This window comes from Lepisosteus oculatus, unplaced genomic scaffold (assembly GCF_040954835.1).
Source record: "Lepisosteus oculatus isolate fLepOcu1 unplaced genomic scaffold, fLepOcu1.hap2 HAP2_SCAFFOLD_90, whole genome shotgun sequence".
Lineage (NCBI taxonomy): Eukaryota > Metazoa > Chordata > Actinopteri > Semionotiformes > Lepisosteidae > Lepisosteus > Lepisosteus oculatus.
Window position 1 is genome coordinate 419,435 of NW_027168428.1, and position 16,566 is coordinate 436,000.

The 16,566-nt window shown below is 42.3% G+C and overlaps 3 non-coding genes across 3 annotated transcripts; 1 reads left to right on the forward strand and 2 right to left on the reverse strand.

Annotated features, from left to right (window-relative positions):
• Positions 1-5,951: 5,951 nt before the first annotated feature.
• Positions 5,952-6,025, reverse strand: trnat-agu (transfer RNA threonine (anticodon AGU)). Its single transcript has one exon. It is a non-coding gene; the product is annotated as a tRNA-Thr (tRNA).
• Positions 6,026-7,191: 1,166 nt separating this feature from the next.
• Positions 7,192-7,263, reverse strand: trnag-ucc (transfer RNA glycine (anticodon UCC)). Its single transcript has one exon. It is a non-coding gene; the product is annotated as a tRNA-Gly (tRNA).
• A 2,247-nt stretch (positions 7,264-9,510) lies between these two features.
• On the forward strand, positions 9,511-9,652 carry LOC138236483 (U4 spliceosomal RNA). The gene has a single exon (XR_011188657.1). It is a non-coding gene; the product is annotated as a U4 spliceosomal RNA (small nuclear RNA).
• Positions 9,653-16,566: the final 6,914 nt, after the last annotated feature.

Here is a 16,566-nt window from a genome sequence, read left to right on the forward strand (position 1 = left end):
TCGGCATCTGGGATCAGGTGTGTCCACAGTGCAGTAGTCTCAGCGTCCAGCTGGACCTCCTGTCTAACCTGTGAATGTTGCACCAGGGGCACCTGGCGGTGGCCCTGTGACAGCTGCTCAAGCAGATCCTCACTAATAGAGGACCTCTCAGGGCTAAGGGTGAGGGCTACATCACCAACCTGCTCTCCTGCCATCTGGATCCCTTCCACCACTGCAGGGTGGTGTTCCTGACCCCTCTTGGGTGCCAGGGTGCACAGGGAAAGCTCCTTTTCATCGCCAGGTGGGGAGATCTGCTCCTCTTTAGGGATGTAAAAGGTGTGTGCTTTACCTGGTGGATCAGGCGGCTGCTTGGAGCACCGCTCCTGTGGCATGGAGGCTGTTGGGACCTTGGCCGGGACACGACTTCCCTGTATATCCGGGGAACAAGGAAATATTTTTATTTCTTGTCCAGAGGGAACAGAAGGAATCTCCACATAGGCTTCTGTGTTCGGTGGGCACTGTGTGAGCACAGTCTGCCTCTTGGCCCCCCTTTCCTTCTGTACAGAAGGCTTAGGAGCCTTGACCTGTTTCCAAACTTTGCCTTTCTGGTGATCCACCAAAGGTTCCTCTCTGAGTCGCATGCCCTTTTCTTTTTCAACCCGTTTGAGCTTGCCGTGTGACATCAAACACCTTTCAACCTCAGTGTCAATCAGTGTCTCACTGTGTAAGACATCTCCCATGGCAGCCTTGAGGTAAAAGCTACTTGCTTTTCCTCTGTGTTTTACTGCCTGCTCTGTGACTTCAGGGGTGGAGTCATCACTGACTTGGGAGTGGCTGAATTCATCCAGGCAGGAACCCTTCCGCTCAATCAGATAGACTGAGGGAGGGAGAGGGGGCGGGTCTCCGCCTCCTCCAGTGGAGAGTATCAGCTCATTCACGCTTCCGGCAGCCTTGGGGAGCGGTTGTCCCTGTCCTAATAAAGCTTGTTCAAGCCTGGCCAGGCGGGCGGCTACTGAATCCTTTTGTTCAGCTTTATCTAGCCCTTTCCCTCCCCCGGTGTTCTCATGGCACTTAGGACGCTGGGTGCGGTCCTGTGTGCATGCTTTGGAACGGGGCTTAGCCAGCTCAGGAGCCTGTGCTCCTTCGAGCAGGGGGGAATTAACCCTGCTGGCTCTGACGGCAAACACAGTCACTTTAACAGCTTTTTGCTCAGAGCGACTTTGGACATCATACTCCCAGGCTTTCTGCACGAATCTCTTAATATCAGTCATTTTCATGGTCTGTGCATCTGTATGCATTAAGATCATCTTTCTGACTGACGGGTGGAGATTCGCAATGAATAAACCCTTGAAATGTGTGTTCTCTTCGCAACCCTCATCATTTCGCCCTGCAAAATAAGTTCGTCTAAGTCTCTCGTAATATTCGCGAGGGGACTCTGCTCTCTCGTGCTTAATGTTAAGAGCGGCGGCTATCGCAGCAGTCGGGTCAATAAACGCACTGTATTCTTCAATAAGTGCTTGACAAAGCTTCTCAAAATCATTACAGACTTCTTTCATCTGCCTAGCCATCCACTCATGTACAGCTCTGCTGGTAGTTTTCCTGACCAGAAACACTTTCTCCTGTTCTGTGGCGTTTGGCAGATACTGCAGGGTATACCTGAGGTCCTGAATATAACTCTCGATATTATTCTCTGACACTGCGGGGTCAAATCTCTCTATGTCCTTCGCTAGCTCTCTCAGAGAATGGAGATTTATCCTTCTAGCTTCTCCGCTGACGGAGATATGGAAGAGATCGTGGTCAGACCTGTCGCTGCTAGAGAGAGTGCTTAATAGCGACTCGAATTCAGACCTTTTAGCAACCATCGTTAAACTTAAAGAGTATTACTTTTAAGTACGAAATCACAGTTTTACCACAGAAAACCACAAGATCAAGTATGCAATCAACCCGGTAGATTGCAAAAGATCACAAAACAATCAAGCACTGCTTAAAGAGCAAGGGAAACTTTTTTTTCTTTCGGCTTTCAGCACACCGTATTGTTGTGTATGAAACCAGCGGCGTTTTATATTGAATTATTCCGCTTGGTTGACTCATTTCAGTCTTGCCACGCCCACCCAGGGACGCCAAATAATGTAAGAAAACCGTCTCAGGGACGCCAAATATGTAATGTTGCCATAGCAAAATTAAATGTAGTGGCTCTCTGAAGGCACCAGTTCTGTAGGGTTTGGGCATTTACTGAGACAATTATTAATTGTAGCAGTAAATCACAAAGTTGATTCTTTTGATGGCTTTAGAATCCAACCATGTGACATAACTCAAACAACGCGCACACACAGGTACTAATACACGAGGATACATTTATTAATACATAAAATATGCATGTAAACCTAACAGATCTTATCGAGAGGGTTATCAGAATACAAAAGATATATATTCAGTCAGTTACGAAGTGTTACACATATCAAGAGGACATACATTCAGTATATCATTCATTAAGACTGTTTCGTTAATGAACTTGGTTATAACTTCTACATTAGATACTCAAACAAGTACATAACTCTTAGGAATTAAATTGATATCAACTGGTTGGGATAACAATTGAATTCTCGAGCTGTAATGCATTGAAGTTGAATACTCATCCAATCTTTGGGGATTCAGATCTTCTTGCGGGCACAAAGAAACAGTTGCAGGCTGTTGCTGTCCAATCCGCGCTCTCTGGCTCCGTGCCAGGCTGTGCTGTGCGGCTTGCGACTCTGCGCTGCTGATGCTCACTGTTGGCTTTAACTAGCAAAGTTTGTGCACAGGAGAAAAGATGACTTTGGGTCCGAGCAAGTCAGGAAGAGGACCGGTTCGTTTCTGATGAAGAGCTAGTTCTGAATAGTGATTCAGCTGTCCACAGTTCCGACCTGTTCACGAGGCCTGCTGCTGGTGCTAACCTCGGGTGGATCCTCTGGTTATTCTCTGGCAACCTCCGCTCTAGACTCTTAGAACAAATGAAAGTTCTGGCACTCGGACACACTGGCCATTCCGTGGTTGTCCGGGCTGAGTCTCAGGATGGTCAGGAGGCGCGCTGCGAGAATGTCCTGCCCTTGGGAGCCTTCTGCTCCTGGGCTGTCCTGCCCTGGAATTCTCCTTTGAATTCCCTTTAGAATTGTCCACAGAATCCTCTGAATCCTCCCTTCTGAATCTTACTGAATCTCACAGGCTCTCTGTGTTGCCTGTTTTTACCTGGAGGAACTTCAGCTCATTGATTGGCTGAAAGTTCCATGGGCATCAGAGTCCCACGTGGGTTACTCGGCCCTACCAGTCCTTGATTGATTGATCAAGGTGAGATATGAGTCACTTAGTCCTGACACTTAGTAATGCAGTCCAGATGTCCAACTGGCACTCCCTAGACAGATAGGCGCCAATGGATGACCATTGATCATGATAGCCAGGCTTAGCTAAGTGCATCCCCCTTTGGGAGCTGTCCTAGGACCTTAAATCACCCTGCATGAATAGTCTCTCTGTGGCTGCACCACAGAGATGAACAGAGAAATGGGGCCTCATTTGGGAAGGCTCAGAACACTTAATTCTGCCTTATTATTAAGCCTCGCCGCTACACACATATATTAATATAATAAATGATTGCTTATGCTTTATAAACAAATCTAATTAAAATAAAAGCTTAAGTTTTGTATTTATCTTGTACCATAGAACATGATTTTCTTTGTATTTCAAGCCCACAAAGTGTCCAAATGACGCACTACATGATATAAGGAAGATTATCACATGCATATCGGTATTATCTTTCTTACGAAAATGCATTCCTTTCATTACCTTTTACTTTTTAAAATGAACTCAAATTGTGTATAATGTAATAATTTAAGTAGAATAGATTCTAATAATATAATGATCCAGTGTGTTGCACTACTTCACTGCTTCACTGCTCTATGCTGTCTGGAAATAAATCCTCAGACTGCTTACTGCCCTGGGCATGTACCAATGAATTACAGGAGCACATCTATTTCTCACTGCGTTGAAGCAGGAGACACACAGTCTCTGCAAACACATCCTAAATACAGTGTTCCAGCACCTTTGACCTCATCCAGAACGTATCATTTCTTGAAAGGGATTGCTGTCCGAATGCACATCTGAATCCCAAACAGAATCTCTAGTAAAATACGATCATTTGTGAAACAGGCAAATGACTGTCTCAGGGGCCCATTCCTCATTGTCAGACATATGTATGCAATGCTTTCACCGTGCATTGAGCAATAGGGATTAAAAACACAGCAGGTAAGGTTAGATGTCATGTTCTATGATCATTTCTTTCAGCATTAGGGACTAAATATACTAAACGTATGATACTAAAATGTTATTTTCACATATATTAATGTAATAAATGATTGCTTATGCTTTATAAATAAATCTAATTAAAATAAAAGCTTAAGTTTTGTATTTATCTTGTCCCATAGAACATGATTTTCTTTGTATTTCAAGCCCACAAAGTGTCCTTTGATCTCTATTCTGTGGTAATCCACGATGACCCCGTTCTTCAGGTGATTCATCATGTCCTCCCTCGCCTGTTGAGAGGCCACCTGATCTCTTCTGCCGTGGCGTGCTTCATACACGCCCTCTTGAAGTGAGCAGGAAGCTGATCAAAAGTATTCAGGCACATCTTGCACACCAGGGGAATCCTCGCGGGTTTCCTTTGAAAATAAATAATACCATCTGTGTATAGATACAAGCTAAGACTGATTTCTTAAATTATCCTTAAAATTCTCTCTCATAGTTTGAGCATAATGATTTTATTGCATTTATATAAGAATTGCTCATTGCTCCAAAATAAATAATGGTCTCAGTCACAGACTTTCCAATAGAAGCCATTGTGGAGTTCAGCAACTGCAGGTCCTAGAAGTGGGGAAGGAATTTTAAAAGAGAAATTGAATTACAATACAGAAGGAATGGCTGAGGGTTCACTGAAATGTATAAATATACAAATTCCAAAGACTGAGTCCATATAGAAACAACTACTTTTCATTTTCAGTATAAGAAAAAAAAACAATATCTTCCAAAGCATCATAAAATTGTCCCTTCTTCCAGACCCTACTTCTCTCTTGTAGTAGTACAGCAGACCTTTCCAGGTGAGCAGATCACAGAGTCCGAAATGAGCTTCCTCCATCAAGCAAAGTACCTGAACATGACTCTGTCTTCATAAAAGCGCCCCTGTAATAAATAAATTAAATCCAAAATCAAGAGGGCAATTGCCTACTGAAATACAAGAAGTCATCAATTTTAACCTAGCAACACATTAAAGGCTGCATCTATACAAGTGCGATTATCTATACTCAGGTTCCGCCGAGATCTTAACTCGGATGGCAGGATTCAGAGTCCGGAGTGTGGACTGATGGCGAACGGAGGGTCCACATACTGTGGATCCCTCAGTGATCTTCCGCGTATTCAAACCGCCAGCGTGTGACTCCCCTGTCCCTGTGATCTCATTGCTCTGCTCTCTCCTCTGTGCAGCCGAGCCCGACTCACGGAAAAGTGAAAAAAAAGATGCCCTCAACGTGAGATTTACTCTGGAGCGAGGATAGATGTTACCTTTTTATCATTTAACAGGATGTATGTGATGTGGCGACTAGGTTCAATTTTGTATCCTCTTTAAAAGATTAAGGACTGGGGTGAGCGTGATTTACCACCCTTTCAGCTAAGAACCCGACTTGCGCACCGTTTAAGCTGCATAGACTCGGTCGTTTAACTCTTCTCCGTTAGCAGGGTTAAGGTTAAAGAAAAAAAAATAGCTGACTTCTTTTTTTTTTTGCCAGCCGCTAGTGCTGATTAGCAAGGCTTGTATTTCATGTTTTGCAAGTTCCATCCATTTTAAGAAAAACAAGTCGCGTTAAAGACAGGAAATGAATACTTGCATTTAATTAAGTCTAGCCGTAGGCGGTTGTCTGTAAGGACCAGTTCTGTTCGAGAAGACACAAAGAAAGCACCGCTGGGATTCGAACCCAGGATCTCCTGTTTACTAGACAGGTGCTTTAACCAACTAAGCCACGGCGCCCCAGGAGTGTTGTCCTTTTGCAGCCACTTGGACACACCACTCAGACACATCTGCATTCGGTGTGTGCTCCGCCTGCTCGCTGAGCAAGTTGCCACCTTTACATACAATAGCAACATCGACACCAAGAGAAAGGATGACAAATGGCTTTTATCTGGAACTTTTCATGTCCAAGGAGCTCAATGTGCTTTCTGTGTACAACAGGGCCACTGAACTCCACACTGGCCACTGAACCACAGCAGTGGCTTGCTGGCTTGACATCTCCCAAGGAAAATGTTGAAATCACATGTGGAACAGGAAAATGACCCTCGAGTACGTGGGGAAAAAAAGAAAAAGATCATCTGGAGCGCGCCAACCCATGTCCTGACAGCCCAGTTTTGTCGACAAGGTGGCTGAGTGGTTAAGGTGATGGACTGCTAATCCATTGTGCTCTGCAGGCATGGGTTCGAATCCCATTCTCATCGTTCTCCATGTCTGACACGTGTGCCTGTTCGGTGTTGGCCCTCCTGTTGTTTGCTCCGGTGCTAGAGCCGTACATTTTCTAGCAGTGGCTGAACATGGTATAGTAGGCCAACGTCGGTATCGAGCAGTAACAGTACTTACTGCGCCCCATAAGAAATCGTTTGTCCCTGTTCAAAAGAGATTGTGCGATGTCCTGCGGCGTTCGTAAAGCAAACCTTTGACAGTTTGAAAAGAGGAATTTATTCTGCTTCCTGTGCGTGCAGTAGTTACAAAGTTGAACGTCTTTACACGATCTGCTGCAGTTTTCAGTGGGCGGGCTTTGTCAGATGGCTTGAAAAAACGCACTGTGTTTCGGCTCGGGAAACATCATGAGCAGTGTCCTGCATGTTTTCTGTGTATAGCTGTCTTTTAACGCATACAGAATTCATTCGAAATCATTGATTTCTCCAATTAACAAGGGTCCCTTTTTGAACCTGCGAGAAGCATTCTTTCAATGTAACAGATTTACTCCGGGGAAAGCCAGCATGACATTGAGAGTAGCTCAAGCTTTCAGCACCCGTATCGGACTGCATGTATGCAGACACCGCTCAGAATCCCCTGTAAGATTCTCCCTCAATTCCGTTTTTCAGTGCTTTAGCTCTTTCAAAAGGCTTCGCTTTGCTAGTCACAATCCAAGGCTCATGACAGCATTTGAAAACATTCGCCACTGCGTTGGCCGGGAATCGAACCCGGGTCAACTGCTTGGAAGGCAGCTATGCTCACCACTATACCACCAACGCACACCCACAGGAAGCCTGCAGGACACCACCAGAGAATGCTTTTTTTAATTTTTTTTTTTATTAAACATAGAATTTACAAATACAAATACAACAAGAGGATCAGAGTCATGTACAAGAGAAAAAAAACGCAGCAGAAAAAAGCATTTAACTACCAGAGGTAATTAAGTAATTATGTGATCAAATTGTATATTTTACACGTATCATATTTTCCTTGCTTTAATATTTCTCAATTATTTATAAACTTTAGTTTCAACATGCATGCGTTTCCTGTAAAAAATAAAACTCAGCACACAGTTTTTCTTTTAACAACATTTCGAGTACCTCTGGCATTCATGAAAAAGACATACACAAAAGCAAATAACTAACTCTAAGACTGTCTAAACTATTGAGTTTTTCAAAGAACCAGAACTATAACAGTCCTTAACACTTAACTACACCATTCCAAACTAACACTAAAGAAACACTAGTATATACTGGTATAACAAATATAACCAAACATAATCATTAACTGAGCAGTCACTTGGAGCAAATCTCCTTCCCGTCCACAAAGGCCCTCGCTCCCACAAAGTAGGCTCTCCTCCCCTCTCTTCTGGCAGCTTCAACCTGGGGCCACAGCTGGTTCCTGGTACTCCTGTCCGCAGCAGACAGGTCCTCTGCAAACCTCAGTTTGTTCCCATTCAAATACTCATTCCCCCTCGCCGCTCGCCACAGCATGTCCCTCGCCGTCCTCTTGGTGAACTGTATTATAATCGATCTGGGGCGCACTTGCCCAGACATGTTCGCTCTCCCGAGCCTGTGAACAAAGTCAATGGCCGATATTACGTACTCCTGGTCCGGCAGGGTCCTTTTACAGATACCCTTCACTGTTGCAACAAGGTCCTTATCACGTTCCTCTTTAACTCCAAATAATTTTAAATTCCATCATCGACGGTATCTATCTACATCGTTCACTTTCAATTCAAGTTCTTTAATATGCTTTTCTTGTTTGGTATTTACTAGTTTAAGAACTTTTACTTCACTCTTTAAGTCTTCAACCTCTTTAAACACACAGTCCATGGACTTTTTAAGACTTTCGATTGCGACTGTATTAGATCAAATCATTTCCTTCAGCTCACCCATGCTCTGTGCCATCATGTTGAAGATGTTGGTCTGGAGCTCCTCCAGCGTCAGGTCGCCCCTTCCTCTCTTGGCTGCCGGGGTTTTCACAGGTGTGCTGGGCAGGGACTCCGGCTCTTCCTCTGGCAGCTGAGTCTCACTTGGGCTGCGAGCGCTCGCGTACGAGCGCATCTCCAGCACTCTTTCCACGTCCCCTCCAGCTGCTTCACTTTTCCCTTTAGTTGCCATCAATTTTCTTGTAGTGCTATACATATACGATTGAGGTTTCTTAGACTTCTCCTTCGAAGACCCAGCACTCTCTTTTCTTTTCCCAGTGTTACTCATATCGAAATTCTTAAACCTAAAAAAAATCGTTTTTTTTTCTTTCAATTATAACTGAAGTTTAAACAAGTAGTGTTAAGTCCTTATTTTTCTGTAGTCAAAAAAAGCAAAAATTAACATTCAGGTCATGAAAAACTCAAAAAAAATCCTCAACCACTAAACTTTACCTCCCACCTGAGCGCCATCTTGAACGCCCCTACCACCAGAGAATGCTCACGATTTCGGAAGCTGTCTCCGGGACGTGCTGATTCCACACATCCTGAATAAATCATGATATTGTTAGTTGCTGTAGCTAGACGTTCAAATGAGTTTCATGGCCAGATGGACTGTTTCCTCCAGCGGTATAGTATTGCAGTGAGACAGCACGATGCCTGCAAGACTATGTCACGCTAAACGCCACAGATTGTGTTTGTCCGTTCGTGTCAGTCGTCCTGCAGCCACGGGAAGTGGGACACAAACATGCTGCAATGCTTTCAGGACGTTAGGATTTGTTTGTGCAACATCCGAGAAGAGTACTTGTGGCTTGAATGTGAATTGTACGTGCCCGCCCCCTTTCCTCTGTAGTGCATGAGTTCCTCCCGGCATGCCCTTCGTCATTGTTCTGTCATCTTGTATTTAAAGGGTTGTATTTCTGCTGCTGAAAAGAATCAACGGGTTTCTTTGTTCCCAACGGAGCCCTTGTCTGTCATGAAATTCTTCAAAACCTCAAGCTAGAAGAAGACGACAAATATGAAGCGTTACAGCAACGACATGCCATGAGACGATTGATAACGATTTCCATAGGATCCCCGCGGTTGCCTGGCAACCGTCAGCTTTGCGCAGTGGCAGTATCGTAGCCTGTGAGGTTTAGCCGAGGCGGGATTATTGCTAGTTGAAAACTTTTCCCAATACCCCGCTTCCGCCGGTTTGCAATACAATCGGCGAAAGCAATTTTTGACAGTCTCGTTAGAGACTGAGCAAGGTGTTTAAAGACAGATTTGGTCATGGTGACATCATGGTAGAAAGAAGCGAGCTTGTTCCCAGTGGGCATTGATTCGTCGAATATACGTATATTTACGGTGAAATTACGGCTATACGTATATATACGTCGCCTCGAAGTATAATCAACGTCGAATTGCAACCGTAAAATTGACGACATTAACAAACGCATATATAACGTCGAAAACACATCTAACACAGTGCCTGAGGCTTTTTACTGTATGTATCGTGTGTGCCGCAACTAGGAGTATACGGCACTCTGCACAGTGTACGAAGTAAATTATTTTCGCAGCAATTAATTTACACGTGTATAATAAATATAGTAAATATAATAAATTAATTACTGCGAAAATAATTTACTTCGTACACTGTGCAGAGTGCTGTATACTCCTAGTTGCGGCACACAATCAATGCCCACAGCTTGGCATACAAGGGTTTTGCTGAGGGGGTCTTGCCACCTGCCTGAAAAAAAACAGTAAAATGTTTGAGTGCCTATAGAGTTTCTATTTTTATTTTCTTGACAAAAGTCCCCCATCAGTGCGCGGTGCCCGAGGAAAAATCTGTAGGGGGGCGTCTGAAATTCTGAGGGGGGAGTGATATTTCAGTTGAAACGGAGCTGTACGGTGCAGCTACCCAAATGAAATCTCGCAGCTATGCCGTTGATTAGTGCTTCATGATAGAAGATAACGACTAGCAATCTGGTATTTGCGATGAAGTTCAGTTTCACATTTTTCGTCACTCTCAAGGTTTGTATTGCCTGGAGCGAAAAGTACCATAAGCGTTCATTTTTGCAGCTACATGGACGTTCTGAATCGTTAAGAAAAAAATGTTGTAAAACCAACAGAAAGCACAGACTGCTATAACTAGTCCTAGTTATATAACGATTTTAAGTATAATGATAAACTACTGCAAGGAATCGGTCCACCTGAGCAAACAGGATCGTAATGTTGACACTCAATAATATGTGCAGTTCCTGGACGGATAGCCCTCCTGCCTATCAAACAGACTGAGTGACTGTTCGTGTCATTTAGTGTTGTCTGACCATTGACAAAGTACAACTATTTTTTTAGGGTGCAAATTAAGTTAGGTAAAACTTTTTGCCCAAAACTGAAGGGGCGACATTCCCCCCTCCCCCCGTGATGCCAGGCCTGTCCCCATCCTATTCCATAATGTCATTATATATAATACCATACAACAGTGACCGATCCTTACTTATTGCATGCGTTAAAATTGCACATCAGCTCATAGCAGCGATGTATTATCAATGTTAAATTTCAACCATAATATCGACAACATTAATAAACGCATACGTTGAGAAAATATCGAACCCAGCATATTTTCCGGTTATATACCACAATGCATTGCTAGTATTCGTTGGTCACCATTTTGGACACGTTTTTCAAACGTAAAAGTATATCCGAAAATATCTCAGCAATCCTCTTTTGACGAGTAAGTATGAACAATAATAATACTATCTGAATACATACAGATCTTTCTTAATATTATTTTGATTAAAATAGTATGTGAATAAGCAAAAAAATGGCACATAAAATAGTGTGAATGGGGAAGATGACACAAAATCGTTTTGCCGTTTCTCTTATTCTTATTCTATGTTGTACTTTCAAACTTTGGGTACTCTTTAATTAGGACAGACTTTATTGCTCAACTGCTATGATGCAAGCCAAATTTTATACATTTATTTCAGCTTTGAGCTTAGTAAACCGTTCATTTTTTAGATTATACTAAAGAAGATATTAATCATCATTTATTTGGGAAGTAATATTATATAATTTTCTCCTAGCTGCGGTGCTGAAGTCCCACCCTACATCAACAGAAAAAGAAATAAAGGAGCACGCAATGTGTTACTTGAAGAATGCATATGCAAGGCAGGGGGCCAGGAGATCTGGACTCTGAAAATAATAGGTTTTTGGTTCTAACTGTTAGGACAATTAGACAGGGTTTGCAAATAGTGGACAAAAATCGTCTTAACTTCCATTGCAATATTTTATATTTTATGTAATATTTTTTTCTTGGAAATATAGAAGTTGTACATTTTAAAATGTATATTTGAATCAAAATGTGGTTTTGAGTTAGTGTGTTAATGTAATTAGTTTTGTGTTTGTCATTACTATACTGTATATTGCCATGTTACCAGAATTTGTAGCTGAAGTTTAAGACTAGTTGTGTTTTTATGATTATTGCCCATATGTTGATTGTTGATTGATTGTATACAATGTATAATTTGAAATACATATGTTTCAGGTTTGAATGTGTATTTTCAGAATACATTTCTAAACCTAATCATTGGCTTGTTTTACTTGTTTCTACACCTATAAAATCTATCTTTGATGTATAATAGACCTCTACCCATATACGTATAATAGACCTCTAATGTTATCCGTATAATAGACCTCTAACCATATACGTATAATAGACCTCTAAAGTTATCCGGAACTCCAACCATATATGTATAATAGTCCTCTAAATTTATCCGTATAATAGAACTCCAACCATTTATGTATAATGAACGTCTAAATATAGACGTATAATTGACGTTTAACTTTAGACGTATATTAGAATTTCATTCTAGACGAATTGTAGACCACATTTAGACGTCTAAGATATGCGTTTAATAGACGTATATTATACGTCTTTTGCCCAATGGGTTACGTCTCAACAGAAACGCTCTTTAGCTCTTTCAGCGTTATGCAGAGAACATCGTCTGTCGAGATCACTTTTTAGTCAGCGCGAAACGCCGTGTGCTGTCAGTTTGATTTCATATTGCTCGTAGCGGCGCCCGGCTTTTGTCTGTCAAACGTTAGGTTGCGCTTCTTCATGCTGCATCGTCGGCATGAGTGGAGCTTTATAAACGTCTGTACTTACTGCGCCCCATAAGAAATCGTTTGTCCCCGTTCAAAAGAGATTGTGCGATGTCCTGCAGCAAACCTTTGACAGTTTGAAAAGAGGAATTTATTCTGCTTCCTGTGCGTGCAGTAGTTACAAAGTTGAACGCCTTTACACGATCTGCTGCAGTTTTCAGTGGGCGGGCTTTGTCAAATGGCTTGGAAAAACGCACTGTGTTTCGGCTCGGGAAACATCATGAGCAGTGTCCTGCATGTTTTCTGTGTATAGCTGTCTTTTAACGCATACAGAATTCATTCGAAATCATTGATTTCTCCAATTAACAAGGGTCCCTTAAAGGATGAGTCAAAGTAACGTCTAATCGGATTAGTTTCCTTAGAGCTGGTTCAGAGTTTGCTCAAGAGTTTACCTTTCACAGATGCGCAAAGAAGAATGTTGGGGGTGCACGCTTCAAGGCGCCTTACAGCTGTAGGGAGTGATTCGAGACGATTCGTGGCGTGTGCTCGTTCCCATATACCGTATGACCCGGGGTGCAGTGCTAGGATGACGTACAATACCGCTTGGGCACGTAACAGCGTTATATGCAAGTGCGGGACGTGAGGGTTTTCGTTTGTTCGTTTTGTTTTGCTCTGCTTTGCTTTGTTTTGCTTTCCATCGCGTTGGTAAGAGCGTAAATAAAAAGGCGATTCCTGTGTCTACCACTAATGTAAGAGCTATTTCAAGTGCGACGTGGTGCGGCTTTTCAAATGCTTGTGGGCATTTCTCTGTTGTTGATTCTTTTTTTGTGTGTAACAAAGTGGCATTTTCATGTCCGGACGGGGAGACTTTATCATTCCGACATGAAGCCACCCTTAAGTCCTCTGAGGCGTGTCTGTCTGCAAGGCTTGTATTTTGGAAATGTTTTTTTGAAACGGAGAACGACTTTGAAATAGGCTTCCGCCGGCGCCTCGCGATCCAGGTAAGATTGTAGCAAGAACGCAGCGGCGGTGGGGCTTGCTGTAGTCGTGGCTGAGTGGTTAAGGCGATGGACTAGAAATCCATTGGGGTCTCCCCGCACAGGTTCCAATCCTGCCGACTACGTTGTCCGCCTTCAGTCGGTGTGTTTCGGCACAAGCAAAGAAGCGTGCCTCTTTGCTGTTCCTGGTGGTTTTAAAACGCCCAATCGCTTGTACCCGCTGCCTTGGAAATAAGTTCTTCAGCGTCCGCAAATGACATTTTGCAGCTGGAAGCAGATGTCGACGCGTTTTGCACAGAGCACCAAAAAAGCGTCTTTTTTGAAGGCCCAGGCACTGAGCATTGGTGGTTCAGTGGTAGAATTCTCGCTTGCCACGCAGGAGGCTCGGGTTAGATTCCCGGCCAATGCAGTGACTTTTGCAGCGAGCGGCTCCATCACTTGCATCCCCTTGCAACTCGCAACTGAATACCCACTGAAGCTAAGCAGGTGTGAGCCAGGTCAGTACCTGGATGAGGATGAGCTACAGGGAAAAACAAAGCTTCCAGCTGGAAGCGGTGTTAATGGTGCCGGCGGGGGGGTGCTCACCCTGAGGTCTGTGCGGGTCCCAATGCCCCAGTATAGTGACGGAGATGCTGTGTTGTAAAAGGGCGCTGTCTTTTGGATGAGATGTAAAACCGAGGTCACAGCGCTCTGTGGTCATTCAAAATGACCACCAAAACCTTTGACAAAAGCTCTTGGTAATTGATGGTCTTCAATAATGCTTCTCCTTTAGGTACATTTTAAATCAGCTGAAAAATGCTGTGAAATGGGGGGGCACTTTAGGCCAGTGTAGGATTTGGGTTACAAGAACCATGAAACTGCACGAGAAAGCCCGTACACTGAATTACACGGCTTTCTATTCAAAGGAAGACAAAAGAAATTCCCTGAGTTTGATTTTTTGCAGCACAGAGAGGAGCACTGTCGTGAGGCCGGTTAGCTCAGTTGGTTAGAGCGTGGTGCTAATAACGCCAAGGTCGTGGGTTTGAGCCCTGTACGGGCCAGGTCTAGGTCCAGGTCCCTGTTTGTGAAACAGGCAAATGACTGTCTCAGGGGCCCATTCCTCATTCTCAAGACACATGTGTGCAGTATGTACACCGTGCATTGAGCAATAGGGACTGAATACACCACAGGAAAGGTTAGAAGTCATTCTGAGGTGCCACATGTGAGGGATACAGCTAGGCATCCGAAATGTAGGGTTTGAGACCCTTCAGGAGTACTGCATCCTTTGAGACAGACCCGTGCATGTTAAACAAATGATCATTTCTTTCGGCATTAGGGACTAAATATACTAAACATATGATGCTAAAATGTTATTTCCACATATATTAATGTAATAAATGATTGCTTATGCTTTATAAACAAATCTAATTAAAATAAAAGCTTAAGTTTTGTATTTATCTTGTACCATAGAACATGATTTTCTTTGTATTTCAAGCCCACAAAGTGTCCAAATGACGCACTACATGATATAAGGAAGATTATCACATGCATATCGGTATTATCTTTCTTATGAAAATGCATTCCTTTCATTACCTTTTACTTTTTAAAATGAACTCAAATTGAGTATAATGTAATAATTTAAGTAGAATAGATTCTAATAATATAATGATCCAGTGTTTTGCACTACTTCACTGCTTCACTGCTCTATGCCATCTGGAAATAAATCCTCAGACTGCTTACTGCCCTGGGCATGTACCAATAAATTAAAGGAGCACATCTGTTTATCACTGCATTGAAGCAGGAGACACACAGTCTCTGCAAACACATCCTAGATACAGTGTTCCAGCACCTTTGACCTCATCCAGAACGTATCATTTCTTGAAAGGGATTGCTGTCCGAATGCACATCTGAATCCCAAACAGAATCTCTAGTAAAATACGATCATTTGTGAAACAGGCAAATGACTGTCTCAGGGGCCCATTCCTCATTGTCAGACACATGTATGGAATGCTTTCACCGTGCATTGAGCAATAGGGATTAAAAACACCGCAGGTAAGGTTAGATGTCATGTTCTATGATCATTTCTTTCAGCATTAGGGACTAAATATACTAAACGTATGATGCTAAAATGTTATTTTCACATATATTAATGTAATAAATGATTGCTTATGCTTTATAAACAAATCTAATTAAAATAAAAGCTTAAGTTTTGTATTTATCTTGTACCATAGTACATGATTTGCTTTGTATTTCAAGCCCACAAAGTGTCCAAATGTTCTATGATCATTTCTTTCAGCATTAGGGACTAAATATACCAAACGTATGATGCTAAAATCCTGAAAAAAGGATGTGCTCCATCTCGTCAGTAGATTGGATTCCAAAACTGATTTGGGTCAATATACATTACCTTTGAAATTAAAGTACAGTCTACTGTAGGGAACCATCAACTTAGAAAGCATTGGCCTTCCCTGGGGGTCAGGTAGGTGCAAAAGATAAACCTTTATCCTATCTTTATCTTAAGATAAGTGGCCAAGCAGTATTTTTCCAAGTTTCACCAAGCACATCATGTTGCCATAGTAGACAAAGTTCTATAAAATGTTAAATAACTTTTAAAAAAAGCATCTTGGTCTTACAGTACTGTACAAGGTGAATTAAACTGTCCCTGGTAATAAAAAGTAATTAGAAGCATCTCAGAAACTTTATCTCTAGAAACATTAGCTGTTTTATATCATGTAATTTAGTGTGATGTTGTCAGAATTCAAGGACATTATCACACACAGAAATTGGTTCAGTTAAATCTAAAAAACACAGCTAAACATGGGTTTAAATGTAACAGAAGTCTTACCTCTTGTCAAAAGATTTAATTCAAGAAGCGATGTAATAAATGATTGCTTATGCTTTATAAAGAAGCTTAAGTTTTGTATTTATCTTGTACCATAGAACATGATTTTCTTTGTATTTGAAGCCCACAAAGTGTCCAAATGATGCACTACATGATATAAGGAAGATTATCACATGCATATCGGTATTATCTTTCTTATGAAAATGCATTCCTTTCATTACCTTTTACTTTTTAAAATGAACTCAAATTG